Genomic DNA, 10,309 nt, shown 5'->3' with positions numbered 1-10,309 from the left:
ATTTTAAAAAATCTATATATTTCACCCCTTCAAAATTTAAACTGTATAAAGGGTATTTATTATTATTATTTGATATCAAATTTTAGTAGTCATTTTTACTTATTAGACTTATTAAGGGTTTCTTAATAAGAAACTTCAATATAATTTCTGATATCCACATTACGTGGATATCAGAACTTATATTGAAGTTTCTATTAAATAGGTTAAAATAGACTAATATAGCCATTTTTATATTGTAAAAGCAAGAAAGAATAAAAGTAGCCAGTGAATTCATAAAACCAATACACTCAAATCATTGGACTGTCAACATATGGGCCTGTAAAGAATCCTCCCTTGTTCAGAATGGACATATAAGGTCTTTCCCTGTATACTAACCTTAAAACATTGCATATATTGTGATTTACAAAGTTTTATCCCTATATTGTTTTACCATTACATGGCAATGAATTCCATAAGTAAAATGAAAGAAAAAAACAAAAAATGAACTTATAAGATTCTTTGCCTGTAGTCTACATAATATTATGTTAAAAAAAAAATTATTTTTCAATGGTTAACAGTTTTATCAATAACTACCTGATAAGAGTTCGCTTCACTCACCCTTCCTGTTGTTTCTCATCCTCGTCGCCAATTGTTATGTGTCTACTTAAATAAACACACGTGTTTTCAAATGATAAACAATATTTATGTATTATAATATAATGAACAGTTACAAAGGAACTTTGAAATGCATATTGATAAAAACTGTCTAAATCATCACTCCCATTCTTGATACATTGTTTGCGTATATTGATATACACCAAATGTTTATAGCACCAGATCATCCTGCTACCAATGAGCTCACTGAATGCAATATACATAGTTTTAAGCAAATAATACAGGCAATGACTTTATCTAAACTACCCAATCAAGAGAAAATTTAAGAAATCTTAATATATTATATATCTACACCTGTCTCATCTGGTAAATCTCCATCAGAATAATAAATAAAATAAAGATTACATATTAAATTAGACCTGAAACTGACACCATCACATACACCTTCACCTTCCAACATCATTCCAGTGTGCATCAGCTAAGTGTGGGAAATCAAGTACAAGCAAGGTGGTACCCCTCTACTGGCAAATCAATGTAGAGACTCGGAACTGTAGTCCAGAAGCTGGAAAACGTCACTACACGGTTAACGTTGATGGTGACGGTATTTCCTGAAGCGACACATTGATCTCTACTTATATGTGTCTATCGATTCTAAACCAAAGAAAACAGTGACATTTGCTTTGTCACCAAATACATATGACGAACCAAGAAGAGATCCTCCAAAGGTGTTTCACTTTATACCTTCAAAGGCCATGCGGGAACCTCAAGAGCAACCGGTAGTGCAGCAAAAACTTATTTTGAGACGATCAGAAAGGGGAATATAAACTGCCAACAAGACTTCAACATTACAATGTATCCTTGTTATACTTTAACGATTTAAATCGGTAAACATGTATCTAAATTCAATACTCTTCAATGTATAATCAAATGTAAATGTATTTTTCAGTGTACCTTTTCAATAAGAATGGAAGACTGTTGTATCCCAACGATCAAACAATATTGATGTAAGCCGACGAGGTATCAAGAATGGACAGTTTTTATCAGTATGCATTTCAATGTTCCTTTTGTAGTTGTTCATTATACTATAATAAATAAATATTGTTTATAATAATGGTACCCCTCCACAGGCAAACCAGTATGGGACTCAGAACTGTAGTCCAGAACCTTGGAAAACTTCACTACATAGTTAAGGTTGATGGTGATGGATATTCCCTAAAAAGACACATTGATCAACTACTGAGAGGTGGAGGGTCAACTACTCAGTGCAACGTGGAAGGTAGCATTTGTGTTTATTTAAATACAGACATTCCCATCTAGCCACCGTCTAGATCCACATTGTATTCATTATCCCTGTGCTTGTGAAAATAATACTGCTTAATAACAATTTATAAAAATCATCAGCTCATTGTAATTTCTTCAGAGCATCAGTTTTGTCAACACAGGACTTGAAACTTTGAGTGATGTGAAGTATATGGGTTTCAGGATAGTCAGCCCCATCTTAAAAATGTAGTTTTAGCTGGTGCACCCTCCCTTCGGAGAGTAAAAAAGTATTTTGTATGGTTCTCAGCATTATCTACAAACACCATAAGGAGACCATATTTCATTTATCAATTTTCATTTTATTTTTTAAGTAACTGGAGTTTAATGTAACCAGCCATGTCATACGCACAATAAGAGTGGCAATGGGTGTGTTAGTCGAGTTGCCGGACCGTACACCATCATACCTTTGAAGCTACTTTTTTTTATAACTGAAAGAGATATTGAAAGAGACAAACATATCTTTTTTTTATACAAAATTTAATTTTTAAAATGTTGTTTAGCTGCCATAATTCACGCTACTTATTCAACTTATTCTATTCAGTCTTAATTTTGTGGCTGTGAGAATTTTTATGCCATACATTATACAACCCATCTCTTTGAGAACTGGTAATGTACAGCCCAATTTTATCCATGCCTTAAAATAAATAACAGATTTTGATTGATTAATATACCTTAATATAATATCTAAAACGTTATTAAACTGAAAATCATCATTATCAAGAATTTCCCTCCAGTTATATTCTTGTAAATATGATCTTAATCCAGGACCTCCTTAAAATCCTTTACTAATTATTTTGAGTTAAGTCCTTAAAAATAGCTATGGCAAAAGCCCTATGATCATTAAAATGTGTCAGAATGACAGCATTAGAAATATTGTGTGTTTATATAAAATTGATCAAAAATGTGATCAATACAGGATGGCCTATCGTACGTAACTCTTTTATCAGTATATAATATTGTTGTTTATCGGCGTAAAGTTGTACTCATTTTCGTAGTGATCGGAGCACATGAAATCCACGGGCATTCGTATTTAATTTCGTACGGATTGCATTTGGTGTTAGGCTTCATCGGTTCGTTCTTTAGTTTATTTGGATTGGATTGATTCGTTTGTTTTATCGCACACTCTGACTGATATTTTTAAAAAAAATATCGAGTATAAAGTCTCGAGCACTGGTGTTGTTTTCGTGTTGGGGTTAGAAGTGCTGTTTGTGCCGTGTTGAATTTGTTGTAAACAAGGTAATTATGATTTATTTTTGTGTAGTGCCGTGTTGAATTTGTTGTAAACAAGGTAATTATTAACGATATATTTTTTCGTAAGTAAAAATAATAAATATTGGTGTATATTTTATTGCTAAGTTATATCGTTTTCTGTTCAAGTATGGATATTCACGATCCCAAAACATTAAGAACACCAAGTAATAATCTCTGAACCAAGGTCTTTTTTAACCATTTGATATCTGATTATTCAGTATGCTTTTCACAAAGGGAAAATTTGACAGTTGATGAAGGGGTACGTGGATTTAGAGGCAGGATAAGATTTCGTGTTTATGGCATAAAACTACTTATTGTTTGTGGTTGTAGCGGAAGTAAATTTCAATTTGAAATTTACTCGGGTAAAAATAACAAAAATTCTATAATTTCTCTTTTCCAAAGACTTCTTTCTGATTATCTTGACAAGGGACATACATTCACAGACCGGTTTTATAGTTCACCAGCTGTTTGATTTTTAATGGTAGTGACATACTAAAGCTGGATGTCCTATCTGAAAAAACTGCCAAAATTAAAGTTAGTAAAAAAAAAAACTAAAAGTATGTTTACATGATAAGAAATCATCTTCTGTATGTCAAATGGGAAGACACAGTATTATCCTTATCTTCAGTACACAGAATAACTGAAAGTGAAGTAAGTCTGTGCTCTTTTGGGGACATATGTTAATTTTTGATTTCAAAAACAAAAAACCTGATATAATTATTAATTATAATAAAAATAAAACTGGTGTATAGAAATGACCAGATTATTTCATGTTAACCATTCAAATGTAAGCAAATGATATAGTGGAGAAAATTATTTTTCCATTTATTTATGATGTCTATTGCCAATGCCTTTATTTTATAGTTGGAATCACAACCATTACCCTTGAGTCATAAATGTCATTTAGAAAAAATGTATTATATTCATTGGAATGGCTTTAAGATAAAAGGCAGGAGTTCTTGCACAGGAATCCACATCAACAGCAGTAAAAACAAAGACTTACAGGTCATCACTTCACTTAGAATATACCCCAAGCTGAAAAGAAAGTGCACCCTGCAAAGGTGTGTAAAGTCTGGTCTGAATAAACAAGGGCAGCCTTAGGGAAAGCTAGAAGAAAGGAAACTACTTAGTGGTGTTCTGAGTGTGCAGTAGCTTTGTGTACACTTGACTGTTTCAAAATTTACTACAATAAAGCTAATTATGTTTAGTGAAGTAGTATCACAATTCTTTATTTTGTTCATGTTTATATATTTTTAGATCATAATTTTTTTAAGTAGCTAAAATAAGTATTTCAATAATATATTAAAATACACTGCATTTATTTTCTTTCTAAACATGTTCACATCATTCACCTATCGCAAGTACCAAATTCAAACAGAATATTTTTAAAACACTTAAAAGCCCCAGGATACAGGGACCTTTCATTTTCTGTTTAGCCTCTGGAACCACCATAAGATATTACTTAAGAGGATGATATGTATGAATGTGAATGAAGTGTAGTCTTTTACAGTCTCAGGTCAACTGTTCCTGAGATGTATGGTTAATTGAAACCCAACCACCAAAGAACACTGGGATACTCGATGTAGTATTCAAATCTGTAATAAAAGTAATTGCATTTACTAGGATTTGAACCTTAGAATTCTCGACTTTGAAATCAGCTGATTTGCAATGACGAGTTAACCACTAGGCCAGTCCAGTGGACTAGGATACAGGGACCAGCCCAACCCCCATAGGGGAAGACACCCCCTTGTGACGATTCCAATCGCCACACCAACCCCTCCTCGTGATGGTAAAATGGGCTGTAACAGAGGTCGTCTTTTGACCCTTTAACTGATTATATCTCACAGTAATAAGTCAGGCCTCATTGGGATGTCAACAATGTAAATGCACTGGCAGACAGATAAATGGCAGACAATGTAAATGCACTGGCAGATATGTGCAGTTACTGTGATGCTTACAAAGCTAAAGAAAAGATTCTACAGGTTCACATAGCTGAAACTTTGAAAATTGAAACCAAAAACCAGTTAATTGAAACTACTCAGAGGAGATTGGCCTTTAAATATTAAAATTTTTAAAATTAGATTTTTAACCGGTTTTACAGTAAATCTATATACTTGAAATACAACACCAACTACATTTAAAAAAACCAAAGGTATTTCATAAAAGAAAAATGCATTTAAAAAAATTCTGTGAGGAAAAGTGAAAACAGAAATAAAGAAGCTATTTGTATAATTTCAGCAAAAACTTTAATTGTTCTAATATATTTACGAATGATGTATATTACAGACATCAGTTTTTGCTTTTTATTTTTAATATTCGTGTCTTACCTGATAGCTCAAGCTATTTTTACATGAACCCTGAAATGTCAGGAAAGAAAAGAAGTGATGAAATATGCTCATTCATTCATCATTTCGTTAATAATGTACTTGAACCATCCATCGGAGAATTAGAAATATTTTTGACTCAAGTGGAGGACAAAATGAAAACGTCTGTAATCAGAATGTGTCACACCATCTTATTCATATTGTAAAAAGATTCAAAGTGGTGAAGATCATATTTCCTAAAAGAGGATACTCCTATTTAGCGTGTGACAAAGACATTGGTTCAGTGAATCGGAAAACAAGAACTGAAGTACCAGAAGAGTGGTATGAAGTTTGAAGTTTTTCATACAGCTTGTCACTAACCATCGCTATATGAAGTAATTGGATTACATCAGAATATAATTACTTTAACAAACAGTACGAGTCTTAGAAACTCATATCGTTCAAGGCCTATTAAGGAGTTAAAAGTACCTGAAAACCATTCAGTATTGATATCATTCAGAAATACATACAGTGGACCGTGGTTTACAGCTCCAGTACTCCCATCACCCCACAGATGTGAACTAATAGCAAAAAGAGGTAGGCAAAGAAATGAATTTTCAGCTGAAGAAATTCAAAAACCAAAAGAAGAAAACGAAAAAATCCTGGTAGAAATTGTTATTTCCAGAAATTTACCTAGAGAAATATATGAAGGAGAACAACTGCAACCTGGCTGCTTTATGTTACCTGAACTATGCTATGAAGATAAGCAAGCATAATGCACAAAAAGAACCTTAAAAGTCTTGGACTTATCATGTTGTTCCTTAGTAAAGTTTGAGGTTAGGCCATAATTTTTTTTTTTCGATTATCATACTGAAATAGTGTATATTTCTGCACTAAGAGATAAAAAAAAAAAAAAAAAAACAACAGTTAAAACTTTATTATTATTAAATCAAAAATGAATATTATCGGTTGATTTTTATTAGAAAATCTAACCACAAAAATGCTCTCCTGAAAAATTAGCAAAATTAGATTATCTGAAAAATCTAAATTAAAGAAATTCAGTAAAAAGACTAAAATTTAATTACAATATTAAAGAATTAAATTGTACAGATCTAAAAAAAAAAATTATTTTCATAAAGTATCTCAACAAAAATATGAAAAATAATAATAACTTTGAAATTTTTAGAAAGTAAAGATTATGTTTGTTATAATGTTGGATAGTAATAAAAAATGCACTATTTTGTCTTTCAATGTAATATCAAATGTTTTACCTGGATTTTATTTCATTAAGGTGTTCAGAAACGACTGGAACAGGGACTTATTATTTTTTACTTTTAAAACTGATAAAACATCTTCACCAACCAGTCACTGAAAAAATTAAAAAGTAATTTATTCATTACTATAAAAGTTATTAATTATGGAAATGTATATGCATTTAAAAAAGAGATGGCTGATTTGACTACAAAGAAAGAAACAAAGGTTGCCTTTCTTAAAAAAAACCATTAATTTTTTCTCTTTTCCCATTTATTTTTCCTTTCTCAGTTTCACAGTGTTATCGATTTGAAAACAGTGATTGAATATGAAAACAGTTTTTAGACTGGAGTCTAAAACATTTTCAGTAAAAAGTAGCAGAAATGATGTTGTCTCGTTTGTCTCCTTTTTTGCTTTAGATTAATTGTACATATATGTTGCTGAATCTTCACTTTTTGTGTAATAAAAACACTGATTAAATACCCACAATTGTCGGCTATAAAATATTTCTACAACCGGTAGAACATGCAAACAAATTCTGTTTATGGAAAGTTTTAATATGAAACCTTCGATGTTAGATGATGGCACGGGGGTTGCACCTTCACAAATCGGTTAGTTTTATAGTTGTGGGTTGTAAGTTACACTAATGTGGTTGGAAGAGGACATATTAAGGTGATAGTAGATTGTGTAAATACACTGATCAAAATGTCTGCCAAGACATTTGCATCGGTAGCATCCTGACAGAAGCCAAACTGATGACTGTGTGTTGTTATCAAGTTTAGAGGGTTTAAAAGATGACCTCCAGTAAATCAACCTATGGCTAGGAATGGAGGGGGTGGTGTGATGACCGGGATCGTTGGGTGTCATCTCCTTCGAGGGTCATGATGTTGAAAGTACATAATATTGCCAATGCAGAATTTCAACAATGATACTGTTAATTACGTAAGATGTCTTCTACGTAAAATAAAGTATACTGCACACTATGGTTTATTAATAGTTTTTCATTAAGAGCTTGACAACATCAATTACCAATCTGCTTTTTTATTGATAAATCTATTTTAATTGATTTTATATAAAATAAATTATGATTATATGCATACTCTAGGCCAAAAATGTTTGTCGAATAACAAAACTGCCCTGGTTCCATTATACTAATACTAATTCATTGGTTCAAACAGATTAATATAGTCAATGAATCTTTAACACCTTTACCATCATTCTTGTTTTTATATTAACTGATGTAGCTGTATAATTTTTAGAAGCAGCGAGAGAATTGATAATCAGGTAGTTAATCAAAATTAGGAAAGCTATTAAACAAATTCCAATCTAAAAATGTGCAAATGATAAACGTTTAGTTCATTAAATTCCCAAATTAGTGCTTACCAAACCTAACTTTGTAATTAATATTAACATACATGCAAATCACATTATTTACTTGCGTACTACTTTTCTTAATAACAAAAGCAACTCTTGAGTGAACTGACAGAATTATAATCAGGTGATATATGAAAAGATGATTCTTCTTCTGTTATTTATAGATGTTACTAATATTTTACTAATGCCATCAAACAACTGGTGTAAGCTTTCTTTCAATATTTCTGATGTGCCTCAATTATTACCAAACCATTTTGTCTTGTAATAAATGTTACAACTGGAAATTATATTAAGAAATCTTTCGATAGCATTTTTTACAATAGGATGGCTTTCAAATGTAGCATTAAGAAACTGTTTACATTCATCAAACTTCAACTGAACATATTTAGTAATTAATTCTAATACATCTACTCCAAATAGTTTAAGTTGATTGATGTAGTCACTCAACGTTTGGTTTTTAAACCGATCAAAATATTGTGCTAATAGTTTTATTAATGATTCCAGTTTGTTTATTGTTGATAGTTTGTTTATTTATCCTACTTATACTGTTGACTAATCTATTTGAGTATTAACATTAAAATTGGAGTACAAATGATTTATATATAAATCCAACCTGATGTTTCTACTATATTATTTTTGTAATTCAACTTATCCTTTTTATTGCTATTATTTCAGAAGTACTATTATAATTCTGTCAAATAAATTCTGTATAATTAATTTCATGAGTTTTTTATCATCATAAATAACAGAATAATTTTTTTGTTTTTTAATTAAATATGATCTAATCAAATTAGGTGAAGTAAAGTTAGGTAGGTGAAGAAAGTATTATTTCAATATGTTTTATTTGTTTTAATTTATCATTTCTTATTGTTTAAATTAGTCTAAAACTATTAGGGAATGACTTAAGACTCAAACTGTAACAAAGCATGACTAAATTTCAATTAGCACTTACAATAGCATTTTAAAGTGTATTAGTTAAAAAGAAAATTGTTCTAGTGATTTCTTGACACAATGTCAAAAAGTCACTCATGTAAAATGAAGTTTGATAATTTTATAAGACTATGTAAACTTTTTTAACTTTATAAGAGACTTTTTTAAAAAAGAAGGAATAAAAGCCAAAACAATAAATGGAAGCGGCTTATCATTTTAAAGAAACAGTTACAATAAAACATCCTTATCCAAAAAATCAAAAATTAAGACATTAAAAAGCAATAGCTTTGCCTGAATACTTAAGCAGTTAAGAAGGCCTAAAAAATTTCTTAGGAAAATCTAGTAAAAGAAAAAAATTACTTTATGAAAAATCCAAAATAAGCTAGTTCAAAGAAATTGAAAAAGTTCTAAAATTATTAAATATTTCCAATGAAATAATTTTTGACAAATAAAACTAGTAGATAAATCTAAACTTTCAAAGAAACAGAAAAGGAAATAATGGAAGAACCTAAGAAGGAGAGAGAAATTAAAGGAAAGAACGAAAGAATTTTATAAAAGAAAGAGGTCAGGACAGGATGCGAGATCCTTAGGAGGTCCAATCACAAGCAAAAAAAATAAGAAAAGAAAAAGATTTTCATGAAGAAAATTATTTAGTAAAAGAAGGAAGTTACACTGGTAGAAATGTTTAAATATACATTCTGATCTTAAAATGGATAGCAACTATATCAATGTGCAGTTTCAATTATGATGTGTTTTCTGGGTGGAGGGACAGAATAGTTGCTTTTATTACATATAAATATGTAGGCTGCTTTTAATTACATACAGACGCACTCAGAAACATTTATTGTGTGTTTATAATGTGCACACATGGGCACACACACACACACACAAACACAATAAATATATTACATATGTTCATAAATTATAATAAAACTTTAAATAAATTTTCATAAACCACATCTCTACCCACAATGGGGATAATTGAAAAAAGTTTAATGTAAAGAAAAAGGGTTATGACACACCATTTTAAAGAGCATCGAAAAACAAAAGTTTTGACATAAAAAATGATCATACAACTCTCACCAAAATGGAGGCTATTTAATACCTTTCACAGCTAGTTTCAATAGTAGCTTATAAACATAATAAGCGGTGGTTTCATACCACAGAAATAGATTATACTGTAGGCCACTTTTGAAAAACATTAAATGGCTGCCATTTTGATTAGAATTGCTCTAGCCTTATGATTTTATGGCCATTTTTTTATTATTTTTTTAATGCTCTTTAAA

Source organism: Lycorma delicatula, chromosome 12, assembly GCF_047948215.1.
Source record: "Lycorma delicatula isolate Av1 chromosome 12, ASM4794821v1, whole genome shotgun sequence".
Taxonomy (NCBI): domain Eukaryota; kingdom Metazoa; phylum Arthropoda; class Insecta; order Hemiptera; family Fulgoridae; genus Lycorma; species Lycorma delicatula.
This window is presented reverse-complemented; position numbering follows the sequence as displayed.